This window comes from Ursus americanus, chromosome 35 (genome assembly GCF_024610735.1).
Source record: "Ursus americanus isolate L20-20 chromosome 35, mUrsAme1.1.p, whole genome shotgun sequence".
Taxonomy (NCBI): domain Eukaryota; kingdom Metazoa; phylum Chordata; class Mammalia; order Carnivora; family Ursidae; genus Ursus; species Ursus americanus.
The window spans coordinates 18,461,708-18,483,221 of NC_142161.1; the positions used below are offsets into that span (position 1 = coordinate 18,461,708).

The 21,514-nt window shown below is 36.5% G+C and overlaps 1 long non-coding RNA gene across 6 annotated transcripts in view; it reads left to right on the forward strand.

The window, feature by feature from the left end:
* LOC123793671 (uncharacterized) overlaps positions 1-21,514 on the forward strand; it is a 628,690-nt gene that overhangs the window by 229,671 nt on the left and 377,505 nt on the right. The window lies entirely within an intron of this gene.

Here is a 21,514-nt window from a genome sequence, read left to right on the forward strand (position 1 = left end):
TGAAATGATCATATAGTTCTTATCTTTTCTTGTTGATGTGATGTATCACACTGATGATTTGTGAATATCGAACCACCCTTGCATCCCAGGAATAAATCCCACTTGATTGTGGTAAAGGGTTTTTTTTTTTTTTTTTTTTTTCTTTTTGGTTTGTTTGTTTGTTTGTTTTAAATCTGTTGTTGAATTTGGTCAGCTAGTATTTTGTTGAGGATTTTTGGATCTATGTTCATCAGCAATATTAGCCTGTAGTTCTCTTTTCTGTAGTGTCTTTATCTGGTTTTGGTATCGGGGTAATGCTGGCCTCATAAGATGACTTTGGAAGCTTTGCTTCTTCTTTTATTTTTTTGAATAGTTTGAGAAGAATAGGTATTAACTGTTCTTTAAAGGTTTGGTAGAATTCATCTGTGAAGCAGTCTGATCCTGGACTTTTGTTTGTTGGAAGGTTTTTTGGGTTGTTTTTGTTTTTTATTACTAATTCAATTTCATTGCTAGTAATTGGTCTGTTCAAACTTTCTATTTTTTTCTTGTTCAGTTTTAGAAGTTTATATATTTCTAGTAATTTTTCAGTTTTTCTAGGTTGTTCAATTTGTTGGCATATAATTTTTCATAATATTATAATCCTTTGAATTTCTGTGATGTCAGTTGTTTCTCCTTTCATTTATGATTTTGTTTATTTGAGTCATGTCTTTTTTTTTTTTTTTTTTTTTTTTGAGGAGTCTGGCTAAAGGTATATTTATTTTGTTGATTCTTTCAAAGAACCAGCTCCTGGTTTCTTTGATCTGTTCTACTGTGTTTTTCAGTTTCTATTTTGGGATAGAAGAGAGTGGCATGATATATTCAAAGTGTTATAAGGGAAAAAAAAAAACCCTGCAACCAAGAATACTCTACCCATCAAGGCTATCATTCAGAATAGAAGGAGAAATAAAGAATTTCTCAGGCAAACAAAAATTAAAGGAATTCATGATCACTAAACCAGCCCCACAGGAAGTGCTAAAGGGAACAAACTGAGTGGAGAGAAAAAACATAAGCAGGAGTAAAAAGAGTAGAAAGCAGAGAAGCAATAAAATTAAATGTATCTATAAAAATCAGTCATGGTGGGGTGCCTGCGTGGCTCAGTCAGTTAAGCGTCCAACTCGATTTCGGCTCAGGTCACGATCTCGGGGTTGTGGGATTGAGCCCTGCATGCTTAAAATTCTCTCTCTGTCCCTCTCCACCCTCACATGCTCTCTCTCTTTCTCTCTCTCGTAAAAGATAGATAGATAGATAGATAAATAGATAGATAGATAGATAGATAGATGATAAAACCAAGTGTATGTGGACAGGGTGGCTATTTTCCTTTTGCGATAATGATGGGAAAAATATTTGACGCTGCCAGCCATTTGTTGTATCAGCCAGTTCCTTCCTGGCCTATACAGTTGTTTTGTTTTGTTTTTTCCTCCAAAATAGAAGACTCCAATATTTATCCTACAAGCAAGGAAGAAACTGAACAAACTATATCAGAGCTCAAATAGTATACATGATTTCATTCTGAAATCCTATAGTTGCACTTTGGACAATCTTATGGGAAGAATATTTTGATGGAACTATGATTTTTAATTGGATAAATTTATATCCTTTATTAGAATGAAATAAAAGGGAGAAGACCTTTTGCCACATTTCTGATGAAATGTTCAAAAGAAAAATAAATGCTTTTTTTTTTTTTATAAAATATTTTTAAGAGAAAGAGAGTGAATGGAGGCAATTAGACAATAGAAATAGTTGGGTGAAACATTTAAACACTGAAATATTAACAACTAAATTAGAATTGAGAATATTCTCTATCTGGAGGAGTTTTTTTTCTGACTTTTCTAGATTACCTCAGCATCTACCTAGAGAGCATTTCTCAATTAAAATATTGTCTACAGAAAAGAGTCAATTTTACATCTCATCAATTTCACATGTACTAATCACAAAATGCAATTTTAAGGTGATCATAAGCAATTTTATGTAAAAAATAGTAATAGAACCTTTTTGAAGACATATGTTTTTCCTCCCCAAAATTTTTCATTGACATGGAATTAGAAACAGATGCAGCTGAAAAGGTTGCAAATATATTAAAACAATGATTATTCTGCCTACATCATTATTAATGTTCAGATAATAATTTAAGTTTTTTTTCTTTGCTTTAATGTACTTGGATAAATGTATGGTTTTTTGTTTTTGTTTGTTTGTTTGTTGTTTAAGAAAAGTTTTCAAACCCTTCTTCCAGTCATATTTAGGAATTCCCTGGACATGTCTTATAAATGCTGGTATAAGTTGATACTCCCAGGGTCCTGGTGAAACTGTGTTTTCTGCCAGTGTCCACCACTATTCTATCAGGTACATGCCTCTGCCAGGTACTACTGTTTCTTGGCAGCTTGGTAGAAACCATGATGTCATGGTATTAGTCAGGCATTGGTGTCCTGTAGCACAGACTAGGGTGCTGCTTGGCAGTCCCCAGGGGCTCCCATGAGTATGGTGGTTTCCTTTGTCTTGACCATGACAAAGCTGACCCTCAGGTCAGAGGAAAAGTGGGTGAGATGTGTTCTCTCTCTCCTTTGTCATATACTTTTTTAGATGGTCTTAAAGCAGTGTGACTTGTGCTTTTTTGATTTGCAGGGTTTTTAATGAATTTACTTTTTAAGTTTTTGTTTGGTGTCTGTTTCTAGAATGTGCCTGAGGACTTTCATGGGGCAGAGTATACCACAGTGTACCCACAAACTTCCATCTGGCATTTAGAATCAGCCTTTCTTTCAATTTGTCCCCTCCCAGGAGACACTTCTGGTCCCCTACAAACAAATACTTGTCAAGTCATCCCTTCAAGTTGACCAGACATTTCCAGATCTGTCTCAGACTCATCAGTGGTATAACTTGAGTTGTTTCCCAGGAGACTCCTAGTTCCCTTGCACATGGTCTTCTCTCAGACCTGTCTGAACAACTAAAGTCTGAATTCCCTCAGCGGGCACAGCCTAGACTGAAGTTGAGAATTCATTATATAATGAACTTAACAAGTAACAAAATGTTTCGAGCAGCTCTTTATTTTGAGGGCATTCAACAAATATGTATCAGGTATCTACAATTGGACAAACGTAGTGTTCATTGTCAAGTATATAAAGATTTCCAAGCTGCGGTCCTCATCTTCAAGGAATCCAGTTTAGCAGACAGATACATATTAATGTGTAACTATAATTCATTGTGATAAGTTATAACAAGATATGTGAAGCACAGTGATAACATTATAACAGCAGGGGTGATATGCATATGCACACAGAGATGGAGATATGAAGATTTCTGGCGTGCAGAGGTATGCTTATGGTTGGGGTGGGTGGAGAGGAAGAGTTAAAACTGATGGTGTGGAATGTAGATTGAAGGGTGGGCATAAATCAAATATAAATGCTGTGTCCCATGCTGAAAATCTTCAACAGTTCAGAATCGCTGGAAGATGTTTAACGTGGCAGAGACTTGATCCTATGTGTTTTAGAGAAATGACTTATTGGAGGGGGCATGTATGGATTAGATTGTACTTGTTACTCAACAGAATGGAGACAAAGAGATAAATGAAGAGAGAGTATTGCAATTGTCTAGACAGGAGTTGATGAATAGTGCAAAATGGAGATAGAGAGGATATTTCAGGAGGATATTTCCATTATTTAGGAGGGAGAACAAGCAGGACTCAGTAACTGGATCTGGGCATTCTGTGAGAGAGAGGTAGTAGTCTATGAAGACTCGTGGATGACATTCTTAAAACTACTTGAAACAGGAAATGCAGGATAGGAAAAATTTTAGGGAGGAAAAAGAATGCATTTTCTGTTATAAATGACTAAAGGAGAGAACATGGATAGCAAAAGGAGATTAAAATGCAGTGGAAGAAAATGGAAGAGACAGGAGAAGTGAACATGGACAGACAGGAAAAAGCAAAAAAAAAAAATGTAAGAGAAAATCATAAACAGTTGCAGAGTGATACCTAGGTTTATATTTGAGAAGTAATTCTGTTTTCAGTTCTTTGTAGTATGACATCTAAAAGCAATGCCATTTTATTTTTGCAACTATAGGCATTGCTCTTGTTGCTGTTTTTTTTATTCATCATTACAAGATGAATATGGTAAATATTTGTTCTCCGAATTGGAGAAAAGTGAAAAATGGTATGGGAAAGTGAAACAAAAGAAAACAGAGACCATGCCTGGTTATCTTCAGTAAACTCTGTCTGTCAACCATGCCAGCACTTGCAAAGGAATTTTTATCTTTAAGATTAGGATTCCATAAAAACCAACAAATTTTCACTGGATTCATATTCAGTTAAGAGGAGGTGGAAAGGGGCGCCTGGGTGGCACAGCGGTTAAGCGTCTGCCTTCGACTCAGGGCGTGATCCCGGCGTTATGGGATCGAGCCCCACATCAGGCTCCTCTGCTATGAGCCTGCTTCTTCCTCTCCCACTCCTCCTGCTTGTGTTCCCTCTCTCGCTGGCTGTCTCTATCTCTGTCAAATAAATAAATAAAATCTTTAAAAAAAAAAAAGAGGAGGCGGAAAGATGGGATACATCTTATGGCTGTTTTTTAGTTTCTTTCATGGACTGAATAGGTAGCCAGAGCTACTTGTACAGGCATAAATAAGACATAGAATAATGGGGTTGGAAAGAACTCATGTAGATTATTTTCTAACCACTGCTTCCATAATTTTTTCCACATGAGAAAATAATTACACAGGTTTGCCTGGCCAAGTGTTCTTAAATTCACAGAGCTGTTTGGTGGGATGGTAAGGTTGATTTTGGAGTGAATATATAACAAATCTAAATCAACAAACTAAGAATTATTTATGAAGAATTGGGTCTTCCTTTGTTCAGGGAATACAAACCTTGCCAAACTGCTTACTTTACCAAATTAAGTATTTTTTAAATATCAAAGAAAGGTAAAAATTGAATTTTTGTCTTACCAGATCACTGTGTACCAAAATATTCTCTATGAATTTTGTAATTACCAAGGGCAGATATATCTTGAAATATGATTTATATTAGAATATCCAATAAAATCCAATTGATTCTCAGTTCCTGGAACTGTGGCTTCAGGTTTGATCAATGCAGAGTAAAGGATCAGTAATTAAACAATAACGATTTTTTTCAAGTGGAGGTAGTTAATATTATTGTAAATTGCTTTGCTGTGAGTAGGCTCAGGCTCTTAATGATTTTGTAGATGATTTTGGGAACAAAATCAAGCTTTCAATTACATTATTATTTCAGGCCTTGTATATGGCGTTTAAAGAAAGGCATCTAAGTGTATCACAGAAAAGGTGTGTGACAACCTGAGAATTACTTTATTAACTTGTGAGATAGCCTCTTCAGATACATAAGAGCCTTTTGATTATTTTGATCATTCACCTGCCAATTTTCATGAGATGTACACAGAAAGCAGACAGTTGTGCTGGGCAGAAGAATAAAAACAGACAAGAAATGAACAAGCCTTCAACCACATTGCTCTTCAACACAGCAAATACTGTGGATTTTTATTCTAGTGGCTTGGAAACAGTAGGGGACCATATCCTTAGCTATAGTCACCCATAGGTAGGGATTTCTTTCTTCATTTTGTGACTATCTGCAGATGTTGGTCTGAAATGTGTAGGTTATGATGCTATGAGAAAGGCCTTAATGGTTCAATGGTGGTCAGCTTGCTCTGGAGGGAAGATTGACTTAATCAGTTAGTGACATACTCTCTTCTCACACTATGATCTATATGCTCTCTGAACCTTGTGTGGGGAAGGTTTAAGCAAGTCTTGACAATTCAGCACCCCTGAACTCTGCTGACCACAAAGAATGATGTGGTAAAGAATGGGAAAATCAGTGAAAATCGTGCTCCGGTAGCCCAAACAAGAGAATCTCTAGTGGTTTACACCATTTTTTCAGCCTGACCATCTACAAAGAAAGGATGGGGTGCAGTGTGGTAGTTCAGATAGTTTTTATGCACAATCTCCATGAACTTAACAAAATATAATGGCGTCTGGTAGGCCATGTATTCCACACAATTAGTATAGAACTAGTTATCACCATTTGAAATTTGGTATGAAACGTGGAGTTACTGTTAGATACTTATTTACCACAGTTCTTTTTCTTTAATGGTGCTATACAATCAATATATCAGTATGGATTTTCAAAATTTACTTACTTTGTAATGTAATTTAATGCATAAGTAGTGCTTGGATACCTCTGGAGGATTTTGTAGAGAATCCCAGATATCAAATAATTTCACAAATAAATACTTCAGTATGTTTCTCTAATACATGATGACTTTTTAAAATACGTGATGACACAGTAATGTTAACACATCCAACATATTGAACATTTATTTCTCAATATTGTTAAATACCCAGTTTATGTTCTATTTTCCCTCATTGTCTCAAAAATATCTTTTTGTATGTTGTTGGAATCAGGATTTGACATTTGTTCATTTTATCTCTTAAGTTCCTTCTCCTTTTTATTTTCCTTTTACTCTATAACAGTTTTCTTTGTTTTCTTCCTTCCATTTACTTGTTGAACATGCTAGATCATTTGTCTAGTAGAATTTCTCAAGTTTTGGATTTAGCTGATTATGTCGTCTGGTGTCTTTAACGTGTTACTATTTCTATATTTCCTGAACTTCCTGTAAATTAGATTATATGTAGATGTTTGATTAAATTAAGTTCCTTTAAAAAATGCTGTATTCTTACTGTACTACACGAGGAGGTACATATATACTGCTGTTGCTTTTTAATAAGATTGATAAGTAGGTTCAGGTGGTGTCCGCCTGATCCCTCCATTTTAATTCCCCAAATACCTTTCACCTAATGGTTTTAGTGGCCATTGGTGATTGTTCCTAAAATCCATGATCTTGATAGGAATCGAATTCTAACACTGCCATTTGTCTTGCAATTATTAGTTCTTTTTTTTTTTTTAAAGATTTTATTTATTTATTTGACAGAGATAGAGACAGCCAGCAAATGAGGGAACACAAGCAGGGGGAGTGGGAGAGGAAGAAGCAGGCTCATAGCAGAGGAGCCTGATGTGGGGCTCGATCCCACAACGCCAGGATCACGCCCTGAGCCGAAGGCAGACGCTTAACCGCTGTGCCACCCAGGCGCCCCCTGCAATTATTAGTTCTGATTCTTCTATGAAGAAGATCTTTCCCTGATAACCATTTGATCATCCTGAAATATGATCCACGTGGGAAGACAGGATAATGACAGATTGTTTCCATTGATTGCTCCATTGAGCATAATGAGTTGATGCCCTAGCAACATTTAAAGGTGACCAATTAAGTCTTATTTATTATATCTTATTTATTGTGTATATCATTATGAACTTACTGTATATTAATATATGAACTTATATAACATATTATTTATAAGTATACAAAAATATATAAAATGTTTGATATGCTTCAGTGTACTGGAGTCATTATTCTTTTTTTGGCTGCTCAAATTGCCCCATCTTTGGTCAGTGGGAATGATTGCCTATATTCTTTTAACATGACCCCAGTTGTTTTTCATAGTCTCTTTACTTTCAGGTACAAGCAAGATATTATAAGCTTAATTTGACATTTCCTTTTCCAGACCTGAAATCAACTATTTCTCCAAATTCTCTGGTTTCTTTAAGTGGGTAATGGTATTTAGAAACCAAAATATGGACACTGAAGGTTTTCATTGCCATTGGATTGTTATAGTTTTTAGGCCTTTTAGTGGACTGAGCTAGGAAATAGAAATATTTTGTAAAGAGAAAAATAAATTATGAGTAAACTAATATTAAGTTCAAATTAATTTATGTAACATTATTTTTAGTATTATATTTTAATTTATCTATTGTGCTTTTGACTATCTGTTTGCGTTTTTAGTGTTTTTAGTAGTTTCTCTAGGGCTCAAAAATACTTAATTTTTACAGTGTGCTTGGAATCAGTATTTTACCACTTTAATTGGAATGTAGAAGAAGCCTTACTACTTTATAGGTCCCTTTCTGCTACCAATGTGTTATATATCTACAAACACTAAACATCAAAACAATGTTATAGCTTCTGGTTTCAACTATCAACATATTTTAAGGTGCTGAATAGAAGAAAAATGGTTTTTTATATATATATATATATATATATATATATATATCACTTAATTATATATCTTGCAGTCATTCTATAACCACTTATAAAGACTTTCCTTATTCCTTTTTAAGACTGTATAGTGCTCCATTGTATGAACTTACCATGATCTCTTAACTAGTCTCTTATTGGTGGACATATGCATTATTTTGGGGCTTTGATTATTATTAATCAATATAGATTTTAAACCAAACTTTCTTATTCATTTTACTTGGGAAAATGAAATATAGTGAGAAGTCTTCACAGTGTTTTTTATAACCCAAATCATTTTAGGTTTCACATGTAGTTTATAGCCAGTGCTGTAAATCTCTTAGTTGTAATTCTTAGACTCATTACAGATGCAGTAAGACTAAGATATTTGAATGCTGGGATTTGCTCACGGGCACTGTCTTTAATGGTAGGCCACTCCTGGTAATGATGATTTATGAATAGCTTGGATTCCTTAAGCAGTTTCCCTACCGGTATTGTCGGAAAGGCTAGAAAGCTCTCAGGTTTTCAGCACTGAATTAGTAGCAGAAAAATAAGAAATAGGGCATTTAAGAGATAAAATGCCACAGGTAATGATAATGATTAGTAGTAGTGAGGTTAGTCCACAAACTGGAGTTTAGTAATATGGATATCGGATGGGAAGAAAACTGAGATCCATTGAAGAAGTCACTACAAGAGGCAATGTACAGCAAAGGATGGGAAACTAGAAAACAGAAGGACTGGGATAAGATAAAGACAGCCATTTCAAATGTGTTTGATCCTACCCCCATGGGCATATTTCAGTTGGTGTTAAAGGGACAGCCCAACATTTGGTGGTTTCTACCTATCTATCTCTAGTTTAAATGTAAGCTGATTTGAAAAATAGGTTAATTTTTCTATTGTATCAGTCTGAAGATGTGGATCAGAGGATTTTTCCCCCAACTCATTTCTTTTATAACATCAGTACTTCTAATATAGGAAATAGTATAATCTAGGATTCCAGGGGCATATGGTTCAGGGTTTTTACACTTAGTATTGCTCTCTTAGGTGGTAGACAAACATGTAGAAATAATATTTGAACATGACTCCATCATAGTCTACATAATGACATAATTAAGAGCATCATAAGATATCATGAGAAAAAAGGCCCCTAAGAAACTTGTGATGAGCACAAATTTTTAAATACCTAGCAACAGAAGTAGTTGTGGGTCATCTTGACTCCTATAGTGATGGAAGAGATTCAGTTGTCAATTTTTGCTGGATTCTGATCCTTAGGTGACATTATTTTTGAGCAATGTCTATGCCTCCACATTTTGAACTTTAACAGTTAAGAACAATTCTAACCTTAAACTTGATTTTGGAGTTTTACAGTTAAGAACAGTTCTAACCATAAACTTGAAATATTTCTGATAAGATTCCGATTTGTATTAACTATAATATAGCTTGAGAACTGACACCTTTAACTGCTTTCCATTTTGGAAGTGTCTAATGATTCTATTTTCTACCATGAAGTAATTCAGCCATGTCTGCCTTAGCTAAAGAAAATAAAATGATAAAAACTTAAGTAGTCTAAGGAAAGCCTGAAATTCCAACTTTGCTCTTAGAGTAGAGTATATTATAGATGCATATATGGAATCTTGCTTGGATAAATACTGGTAGTACTAATACGGTGGCACTGAAATGTCATCCTGGCGTTTTGCTTTTATCACATGAATGTACAAATTTGTTTTTCTGGACGTCAGTTTCAATTCATCCACTGTGGTGCCATATTTGTATTCTTAGAAATTCAGGTTATTTTGAAGTGTTGAGAAGTTCAGGTGCACAGAATTTCCAAGCTGAAGATGGTCAACTTGACATAAATGTTAAAAGGTGATGATCCTTTAGTAACATCCTTTAAGTGTCTGGTTTTGGTGAAGGGGTTGGGGAAAAGGGATGGATATTTACTGAACATTCTCTGTATGACAGGTAATCTGTTAAATACTTCACATATATATCTTATATAATAGAGCTCTATGGGTAGACATTACTATATTAATTTGTAAACCAGAAAAGTGGAATTCCAAAAGTCTAAATAACTTAGGGTCACACAGACCTTAAGTGGTAGGATAAATCTTTGAACTTAGTTTTGTTGACTTGGGCTTCTCCCACCATGCTTCACCAAATCCCTTACTTACTCGGGTAGGATTAGTCTTTAAAAGACCTGGCCCCCAGTAGGAGTGATAATATGCTTATTAATAGGTGTTGGATATGGGTGTTGTATAAGGGCCTTATTAATGTATTTGCAGGTGTACTTGTAGTATCCATAAATCCCACTTCAACCAGTGCATTTGATGTGGTTTTTTTAGTATATGTGGCTGATTGAAACACTCTATTTGCTGAAATACTATTTTTCTTAGAGTAAAATACATACATTTAATTTTTCTAGTAAATTGTTATAGTAGCTAAATACAGAATAACCCTGGTTTCTTTTCACAAATTAAAATCCCAAGATGTTTATAATGTAAGCAAAAATGAGAAATTTTAGAACTCTAATCGTGGCATCCTTATGACTTTGATTATCCTGTGACAGAAAAAATGTGCCTAAGGATTCCTTAGGCTAATCAGACATCAGGATGATGGTGGGGTGGGGAAAGGGCAGGTTTTAGGTTAAGTGATGCAAGTTCTCCAAGCCTTGACTAGGTTTAAATAAGACAAACTTGAAATAGAGGATCAGATGATTTAGATATTAACTCTTCCCATCTCTGGAACTCTTTGCCGTCTCCAATAACAAGAAATAGAGCTTCAAATCTTAGAGCTCCATGGGAAGCCAGGCAGGTGGTTCTACTATGTTGTATTTTCCAAGCTTGCTTTAATATGCCTCAAGTGAATGAATAACTGTGGACACCCAGGAAGCCCAGGTGGCTATCATTGATATTAAAATAATTCATTTTATTATACCTTCTCATTCTGAATCAAGGATGAGGCACCAAAAGTCTGTAAGACCTAGGAGTGCAAGGAAAGGTCTGAAAGAGGATTTTTTTTATCTTGCCCATTGAATTCCAAAATATAGGTATCTGTCTTCTTTTAAGCACCTGGATGTGTGCAGCTTAATGTAATTGACCTCATGCATGTTGTGAAGAAAATTAAAAACCCTATCTCATGCTGGGGGCTATAAGTTTTCATCAACAACTTGGACTTGGCCTGAAGGTCAACTCTTACCACCTGAAAACAGATCTATTTATTTCCCAAAGTGCTACTTAGAACACTAGTCCTATAAGATATTTGTGGAAAAAAATTTCCATAGTGTAATTAAAGTTTGGGAAACACCATATATCTACCTATTAGATTTTTTTAGAAGATTTTTATTTATTTGTTTGAGAGAGAGATTGCAGAAAGAGAGAGAGAGAGCGCGTGTGCGCGCCAGAGTGGGGGGAGGGGCAGAGGTACAGGGAGAAGCAGACCCCCCACTGAACAGGGAGCCCACCCGAGGGGCTGGATCCCAGGACCCCAGGATCATGATCTGAGCTGAAGGCAGGCACTTAACTGACTGAGCCATCCCAGAATCCCTACCTATTTAATAATTATAATACACATTAGTGTATTAAATAAGGTTTCTGATAATTCAAATAGTAAATGGGAAAAAACAACAAAAATTGTGTAACTTTTCTTGATAGTCATTTTAATGGGAATCTCCTCCCTATCAAGGTTTCACAGAACTAGTGATTAAAGCAGTGTGTTTTTGGCATAAGGATAGGCAAATAGACCAATGGAATAGAATAGAGTCCAGTAATAGACCCTCATTGTAATTTATAACAAAGATGACACTGCAGTGCAGTGGACAAAGTATGATCTTTTCAATAAAAGGTACTGGGTCAATTAGATATCTCTAGGAAGAAAAAAAAAAAGAACCTTTCTTCACATTTACATATGAAAGATAAAACAATTTGGCTCTGGGGGGAAAAGATAGGAAGTTATCTTCCTGACATGAAGGAAAAATTTTCTTGACACATAAAGAAAAAAGATGGTAAAAAGTCTACATTTAAAGTAAGGACTCTTCATGAAAGGACACCACTAAGAAACTAAAGAAGAGAGCTGGAGAGTTGGAGAAGATATTTTTACTATATATATCTGACAAAAGACTCATGTATAAAATATGTATAAAATTGCTACAAATCCCATCAAAAAGCCAGAATTGAATAGAAAAAATGGACAAATGATTTGAATAGTCATGTTAGAGGAGAGGATATTTAAGTGGCCATTAGAGATGAAAATGTGCTCAAATTCATTAGTCATCAGGAAAATATAAATTAAAACCATAGCATGATTACAAAGGAGTGGCTAAAATAAAAACAGAAAATGCCAAGTGTGTCAAGGATATAGAGTGGTGGCAACGCTCATCCACTATTGGCAGGAGTGTAAAATTAGAATGACCACTTGGGAAAGCTGGTTGGCAGTAATCGTTAAAGCTGAATATGTGCTTATCTTATGAGCCAGCATTTCCACACCTAGATTATATATCTAACAAAAATTCACATATATGTTCACCAAAAGACATGCACTATAGAATGTTCATAGCAGCATTATTTGTAAGGACTCCTAAACTGGAAACGTACAAATGTTTATCAACAGTAGAATGAATAAAGTGTGATAAGTTCATATAATGGACTACAATACAGCAATGATAATAAACAAACTATAAATACAGAATAACATAATAAATTTCACGAATACAATATTGAGATATAACAGGCAGACATGAAAGAGTACATATTGGGTGGGGCGCCTGGGTGGCGCAGTCGTTAAGCGTCTGCCTTTGGCTCAGGGCGTGATTCCGGCGTTCTGGGATCGAAACCCCACATCAGGCTCCTCCGCTAGGAGCCTGCTTCTTCCTCTCCCACTCCCCCTGATAGTGTTCCCTCTCTCGTTGGCTGTCTCTGTCAAATAAATAAATAAAAATCTTAAAAAAAAAAAAGGAGTACATATTGGGTGATTCCATTTATATAAAGTTTTTAAACAGGCAAACTAATCTATGCTGTTAGATATCAGAACAATGGTTACTACGGAAGGGGGCTTAAAGAGGCTTCTGGGTGCTAATAATGTTTTGATCTGGGTGTTGGTTTCACTTTGTGAAAATTCATTGAACAATATATTTATGATTCATGTGTTTTCTTGAACATTTGACATACTAAAATAAAAAGTATGCTAAAAATGTGGACCTATAAAACACAAAATTACTAAATAAAAGATTCTTAGATCTGGGCTTCCAAGGAACACACTTTTGGAAATGCCAACCTATTCCACATTGCTATTGATAGGTATTGTTCAAGTCATATTTTTTTTTATTGAAATAAGACCAGATGAAATGATATTCAAGGGAAGACATAAATGGACATTTTCCCCCAAGTAATGTTTGAATTTGTCATTATTTATGTATTGAAGATAGTGAAGCACTGAGTGGTAGTGGTAAATGATTAAAGAAATCATTTAATGAGCATTTGAAAAGTAATGAGAGAAATAGATGCAATTTAATTATATAAATATTAAAACAAGATCAAACACATAGGTTTTTAATTTGGAGCAATAGAAAAATATCAACTTTCAATAACTTTGTAAGAAATATATAAAAAGTATTCTGCAGCAAACAGCAATTTTGTGGATTTTTGTAATTAAATCATTTTTATACTTTAGGTTTTCATTTATCGCTGACATGTAAGAGTTAATATGCAATCATACTAGCTTATACAATATTGTCCCTTTTCCCACTTCTTTAATATGTGTTTTACCATTTCAGAGACATTTTTTATGACAGAGTGTGTGCCTGGATCTTTGTATAAATGCTTTTCTCTTAACGCTAATTTAATAATTAAATCACTTCCTCTGGAATGTTGAAATGCCAAATGTCCAGTTTCTCTGCTTCCACAGTCTTCATCCTCTTGACAGCCAACAGTTGCTCTAAATGTTTGACATTCAGAAATTGGAGAGAATAGGTCAGGACTGTGGCGAGTTGGTTTGCATTTTAAGTAAGCTGTGAGTGAAGAGAGTGGAAGGAGATGTGTCCAGTGGTAATTTCTCTTAGTTATTTTTTGTGACTGCCTTAAGATTTGTGTTTGTTTTTCCAGAGGAAATAAAAACTAGACTGGTTGTTCTTATCCCGATTTTACTTTTCTTGTAGTAATCCCTTTGGAAAATTATAGGAATCTGAAAGTCTGGCTATTCAAAAATTATATATTGTATTTTTAGTCAAATGAGATCATTATACTTATTGCCATGATGCATGTTTTTAGAGAATTAGAATCATTGAGTATGACTTTGGATTTTTTTTTTTTGTGATAACAGATTTATAATATTCATGTTTAGATTTCCTTTTATATAGCAGACTTACACTTTGAAAATATCTAATATTTATAGGTAGTCCTTTTTACTCAGGTTTACAAGAGAAGGATTCCTGAGAATATTCAAATATTAATCCAATCACAAATCTTATGTTAGCCAATCATTTTACTTTTCTCTTCAATAGAAATGTTTGCCTTATATTTTGATGAATGTGTTTGCTATCATTTCACCACATGTATTTTCTTCTCTTTACCTGATGTGGAAAATGCAAATGATGCCAATAAAATGATCAAAAGGTAGAGAAGGAAAGAGGAGCAGCAGCAATATTAGTGACAGCAGCAACGGATTAGGCAAAATTAGCAAAATTATCTAAATAACCAAGTCACAGGTCAAATCTCATATAGGGACCTCCGTGGGAAATTACACTTGTGTTGCTGTACTGAAATCTTATGCTCATAAATATTATTAAAGATGGGGGAATTTCTATCCTTTGTGATTGACTTCCTGAGCCAGCAGCAGGTAACTGGTGGAGTCTGAGCCTGTGCTGACAACTTCCTGAACACACAGGAAAATGGCTGTGGAGTGACTGCAGGGTGATGTCCATGAGCTGGTACCACCTGGGGTGCTTAATGGTGCCACCAGTTTGGGGTATCATGACAATGTGCAACGGAGGAGAGATGTCTAGGGCTTTTAGGATGAATGTTGTTCAGGCCTCAATGTCTACGATTCTTTTTTTTTTTTTTTTTTAAAGATTTTATTTATTTATTTGACAGAGAGAGAGACAGCCAGCGAGAAAGGGAACACAAGCAGGGGGAGTGGGAGAGGAAGAAGCAGGCTTCCCAGTGGAGCAGGGAGCCTGATGTGGGGCTTGATCCCAGGACCCTGAGATCACGCCCGGAGCCGAAGGCAGACGCTTAACTACTGATCCGCCCAGGCTCCCCTCAATGGCTATGATTCTTAACGATTCCATAGTACATTTGGATCTTGATATCAAAACTTTATTGGGGGATGTCAGTTATGCTTATGTATATATTCGTAGCTCAGTTAAAACCATTGTCTTATGAATATACTTTTTTTAAGGCATTGTGTTCAGTTGTTTGCAAGCAAGCATGCTTGTCATTTTCGTAGAGGGTTCATAAAGGAGCCCTCTAAGCATTGTTTTTTATGATGATTTGAATAGACCCTGTTGGAATATTACAATCAAAATTGTGATGTGTGGAATGGAAAAAGTCAGTTAAGGAATTTTTCTTAAGAAACTCTTTTAGTGGGGACATCCCTTCTAGTTGGATGTTTGTCAAATAATTTTAGTCTATTTGGTAATCTCAAAAGCACAGAGGTTCAAGACTCCTGAATCAGTGCAAACAATCTTTATAATAAATCCTTGATGATTAAATATTTTAAAAAGCTATTGTGTTAAGTTTTCACATCTCAAACTTTTTCTTGGTATTTTGGTTTACATTGCACACTAACAGTCTGTCAGGCTAGTGTATACTATGAACTGGCTCATTATCAACATTATTTCATTGCTAAAGATAGATAGATATTAATATGATATTACAGCCAGCCTTGTCTATGTTACAGTTAGCCTGCAGTTGATCATGGAATTGCAAATGTCACGAATCAGGCCTACCTCCTGCCCCCCAATTTATTGTTAAACGTTTATTGGGGGCGCCTGGGTGGCTCAGTTGTTAAGCGTCTGCCTTTGGCCTAGGTCATGATCCCAGGGTCCTGGGATCGAGCCCCACGTCGGGGTCCCTGCTCAGCGGGAAGCCTGCTTCTCCCTCTCCCTCTCCCCCTGCTTGTGTTCCCTCTCTCACTGTGTCTCTCTCTGCCAAATAAATAAATACAATCTTAAAACAAAACAAAAGACGTTTATCAATAAGTACATGTTGGGTATAATACAGCATGGTTTTGAAGTTGCTTATCTAGGATAAAATTCTACTTCTGCTCTCTCATTCTGGCAAATTATTAAACTTTCTTAATTTCCCATTTTCTTTCTACAAAAAAAGGAGTATTGTGAAAATCAAATTAACTAATGCACAAAACACTTGGGACAGGATTTTAATGTATTTTTGAATCCTTTCTCCACTCTCCTGCTAAGATTGATCCTAGAATCTGGTGTGAGAATGATGTAAAATGAAGGTTCTACAACTGTGGATAGAGGAGAAGGGCCAGAAGTTGGGCACTAGGAAAGAAGTTCTGTATTAGGGATGGCCTATCTGAAATAGTTACTCTCAAGATCTGTCCAGGGGAAGTGAAGAAAAAATCCTCGGAAGCAGAAGCCCTTATAGTACCTCGGCAGAGGCAGGCATAGCCCTAAGTCTGTTGTAAGAGAGCTGTGCTGAGTTGGAGTAACAAGCCTAAGCCTGGAGAGTGGGAAACCCTTGGGTGTGTGGACTGAGCCCTGGGTGAGATATTAGAGTGATGGACCCTGCAGTATTCCAGCAAGGACCGTACTTGGTCCTTCTGGTCAAGACAACTCCTCCTCCAGTTCCATGATTTTAGGCAGTAAGAGAAGTGGATGGAGGCTGCAAAATACACCGTCCCAGATTTGGTAGGAGAAAAATCAGGACAGTTTCCACACACATTATGTCAGAGCAAATGTGGTCTGGAAAGAGCTTCTCACATTAAGCAAAATCAAAATAAAACAAACAAAAAATCGTAATTATGGCAAACAACCCAAAACAAACATACAAAATCTCTATAAACATAACAAGAGGAAAGAGAAAAAGAAACTAATATACAAAACACAGAAAGGACCCAGTCTAAAAGAAAATGTTACCCAGTAAAGCACATTCCTGTTGATTTACTCCATAGAGAAACTTACTGAAAACATGAATTTATGACGAGCAGGGCTCAAAGATAAGATGATTAAAGAACAGAATGGGATGAAAAGAGAGATTGCTGATGTAAGAATACAGATTGAGACCCAAAACAACACTATTGCAGATCTAATAAATACAAAGATTTCTCAAAGAAGTGTTCATATTTTTGATTTCATATTTTTCCTTCCAAAGAAGAGGCTGGTTCTATAGTCACATAATCATTTTCATTTGCTTTTACAAAGACTTGAACAAAATGGAAAAGATGAAGGTATAGCTCTTCAACAAAGTGACTCCAAACTGCCGGTGGCCTCTAGAAATGTCTTTTTCAGTGCAGCAATGAAATTGTTTTTATAAATCTCCCTGGTTTAATAAAGGAAAAGAGTAGTTCTAGGATTAGTGCAGCTTGGAAAAAATTCTCATCTTCCTCAACTTTTGGTTAACAATGTGTAACAGGATGGTGAATGAGACTTTTCTTATTTTGGAATTTTTGCTCTAACGCCACAATAGAAAACAAATGACTGCTTCCATATTCTACAGAGAGCCATCCGTAAGCCATGAGATCTGTCCTTTGTATTCTATTAAGAGATAGCATAGACTAAAAAACAATTTTTATCTATTTATTTATAAAGATTTTGTTAGAGAGAGCATGCACACAAGCAGGGGAAACAGCAGGTGGAGGGAGAAGCAGGCTCCCTGCTGATCTAGGAGCCCAATGTGGGGCTCCATCCCAGGACCCTGGGATCATGACCCGAGCTGAAGGCAGATGCTTAACCGACTGAGCCTTCCAGGTATCCCCTAAAAAACAGTTTTTAAAGACATAAAAATAATTTTAAAACAAATTATATGAAATCACATAAAATAGATGAAGGAGGTCAAAAGGTACAAAATTACAGTTTTAAAATAAATAAGTCATGGGGATGTAATGTACAGCATGGTGACTATAGTTAATACTGCATTGCATATTTGAAAGTTGCTAAAAGAGTAGATCTTAAAAGTTCTTATCACAAGAAAAAAAGGTTTTTAAAAAATATTTGAGAGAGAGAGAGCATGCAAGCAGGGGGAAGGGTAGAGGGAGAGAGAGAATCCTGAGGCAGACTCCCCACTGAGCACAGAGCCCAACCAGCTGGGGGGGAGCACTAGATCCCCAGGACCCTGAGATCATGACCTGATCCGAAATCGAGAGTCGGCAGCTTAACTCACTGAACCACCCAGAAGCCCCAGGAAAAAAAGTTTTTTTAAACTATTTCGTGATGAACGTTAACTAGACTGAGTGTGGCGATCATTTCACAATATATATAAATATTGAATTATTGTGTTGTACACCTGAAGCTAATATAATGTTATATGCTAATTGTATCTCAATAAAAGAAAAAAAAACAAATCACATGAAAAGAGACAGCTGAATTGGACCTGCCAATCCAACCATCCCCCTCCCCTAGTAGTTATCAGCAAAGGTTTTGAGCTTCAAGGATATTCAGTGTGCTTTTGAGTTTTTTTCTTAAGATTTTATTTGTCAGAGAGAGAGGGCGTGAATGCCCGTGCACAAGCATGGGGAGCTGCAGGCAGCAGGATCCCTGCTAAGCAAGGAGCCCAGTTCGGGATTCGATCCTAGGACCCTGGGATCATGACCCAAGCTGAAGGCGGCCGCTTAACCGACTGAGCCACCCAGGCATGCCTGCTTTTGAGCTCTTGATCAGGCAAGGAGTACTGTGGCTTTTCACTCATGGTAACAATCCCCTCACAAACTAAGAAAGTGGTGTTAAAGAAAATACCTCATAGGAATTGGGGGTGCTTGTGAGAGGATGCCATTGGTATCTCAGTCCTGGATTAGATGTCTGTTCCTATGGCAGCCTTGCAGATCTGCTCCACAGTTATGTAAGAAGCTGTGAGGCAAACCGAGAGCAACTACAGGGAGGAAGGGAGCAGCAGGTGAGAAGCTTGTGCATGCATTGTTGAGGGCACGAGGACATGGAATTTTATTACATAGGGCTGCTGATGCAGAGGAACCACTGTGCTCCATTGTGGGTGAAGGCATTTGAGACAGGGTTGGAAGCACTGAGTCAGAGCCAACGTTCCACAGGTGAAGGCAATGCAGTGGGGAGGTAGCCTCAGAGAGACACCGATAGACTTCACCTGTGCTCTCCTTAATAAAGCAAGTAGTTCAGCGCCCGCCACAGAGTATGTTTTCGGCTGAGAGAAGGCTGCAGTTGCCTGGGGTAGGTAACAGTATTTTGGGCATTTTTCTCCAGGCTCTGCTTTCTGCTTCAACAAAGCAAGAGCTAGAACTAGAAAAGGGAGGAGGGAAAATACAAAGAGGCTGAGTTAGGAGAGGGGAGTGTTTATTGAAGTCTTAAATTTGGGTGGGTTTGAAACAGAGACTCTGGCTCAAACTTTTTTTAAGAGGTAGGAGAAGGAGGTTCAAAGGGTAGGTCTCATGTTGGGACTCCACTGAATTCAGGCTGTTGATATCAACACTGGTTATGCCATAAAAATGCTACAATAGGCATTGTATAGGCTGCTAATTTTATCTTCTGGTATGAGTGATACATTTATGGTTAGAAACCATATGATGTTTTTAATAGTCTTGAGTTAAACCTCAGGCCAGAGATGATTGACTATATAATACTAATGACACAGGAAAGCATTTAACAACATCTTTAGTGCTAATGACTCTCTTTGAAATAAGAAATGCAGATTTCACTTGTAATTCTTTGAGAATTATCACATTATTCACGTTTTTAAATCACATTAACTCTGATGTTAAGCCCCACTTTTCAAGGACATGAGTAAGTAAGTATTGGTCATGTTTTGGGATTTTTTTTTTTTAATCTACATACCTAAAATTTCCAAAATTCCTATAAAATGTACCGCTGTTCTTCCAAAGCACTGTTCTCTCCCCAGAGCCACAGAATACTTTTGGGCCCTGGGTTTTTGTTTGCTTTAAGCAAGGGAAGTCCACTAAAAAACTTTTGCTTGACCTGCTATGGGACTGGGGCTGTTTTATGTATTACTGGTCTGGTAACTTTTGCTGATTTTCCCCATTCTTTTTAGCTGTGCTGGTAAAAGTGGAGAGTCTGACACATGCACCCAGTTTCTGCTGTCACCCCTCTAAGTCTTGTTTTCCATATATATCATCCCTTTGGGGAAATATTCCGAATGTTCCCTCCTAAATATGCCTTCCTTCCTGTTACAATGAAGGGGATGTTGACGCTATCAGCCTTTTCTTATTAATTCACCACGTTACACAAGCAGTGCTTCTGGAATCCTTGACTGATAATAATGAATAGGTAAGAGGGAGAAAAAAAAGTGAAGGAAAAAAGGATGGCAATACAAGTAGGATGAAAAAGAAGAAAAAAAACAGGAAAAAAAACAACTGAAAATAAGGAGTGGTAGAGTGATATCAGAAGTTGCTTTTTAATTTCTCTGTGTGGAACTGGCATTTCTGGGCCACCCTGCTCTGTGGTTTTCTGGTTTGCATAATTGAATGGCTGTCATTGAAAGGATGTATGAATGGCGTTACTATGATTATATAACAGAGTCTAAGCAGCTCACTGTTGTGTAAAAGTGAATGAGCACTGCATTTTACTAAACTGTTACCCTGCTTTGACAGCTGTTATGCTGCGATAAATGATTGCAGAATTAATTGAAGAGGTTATTATACTATTAAAATCTATTTCCACTGAGCAGTAATAATGAGAATTCATTGTTAGTGAGTGTCCACCATTCAGTGATGGGAAATTTCTCTTCTGTAGTCAATGTATTGTTTTTGAAACACATCTCTATTAGACCACCTATTAGAACTTAATTTATTTAAAGAGGTGCTAACTTTTTATCTTTCCATTGAAGGACCAGATTGTCATGAAAGGGTCAAGATCTCCCCATTTTAAGCCTTCCTTTCCTTTCAGTACTCTCATACGATCTCATTTTCCCCCAGTAAGTGATCAACTGATTCCGTTACAGCTGAGTTGAATCTTCCAATTCATTGCTGTTAAGTTTCTTCAGGTATGTAGAAAAGCTCCTTATAAAAAAGCCCTCGGAAACCAGTTTCTGTTGAGAGGAAAGCTAATGTCGTCTTTTCTGCATTGTTAAAGGAGTAACTATTCCTATTAAATGCTGTTCCATCAAGTATGTTATAAACATTCCCGTGAGCTCACCTCTATTCCAGAATATCTGGAAACTCTTGGAGAAAAACTTTAACTTTCTTTTACGTATACTCCTTAAATAAGGGGAAATTGTGATACAGCCAGTAGGATTCTTCATGACCTTGTGAATTCACTTTGG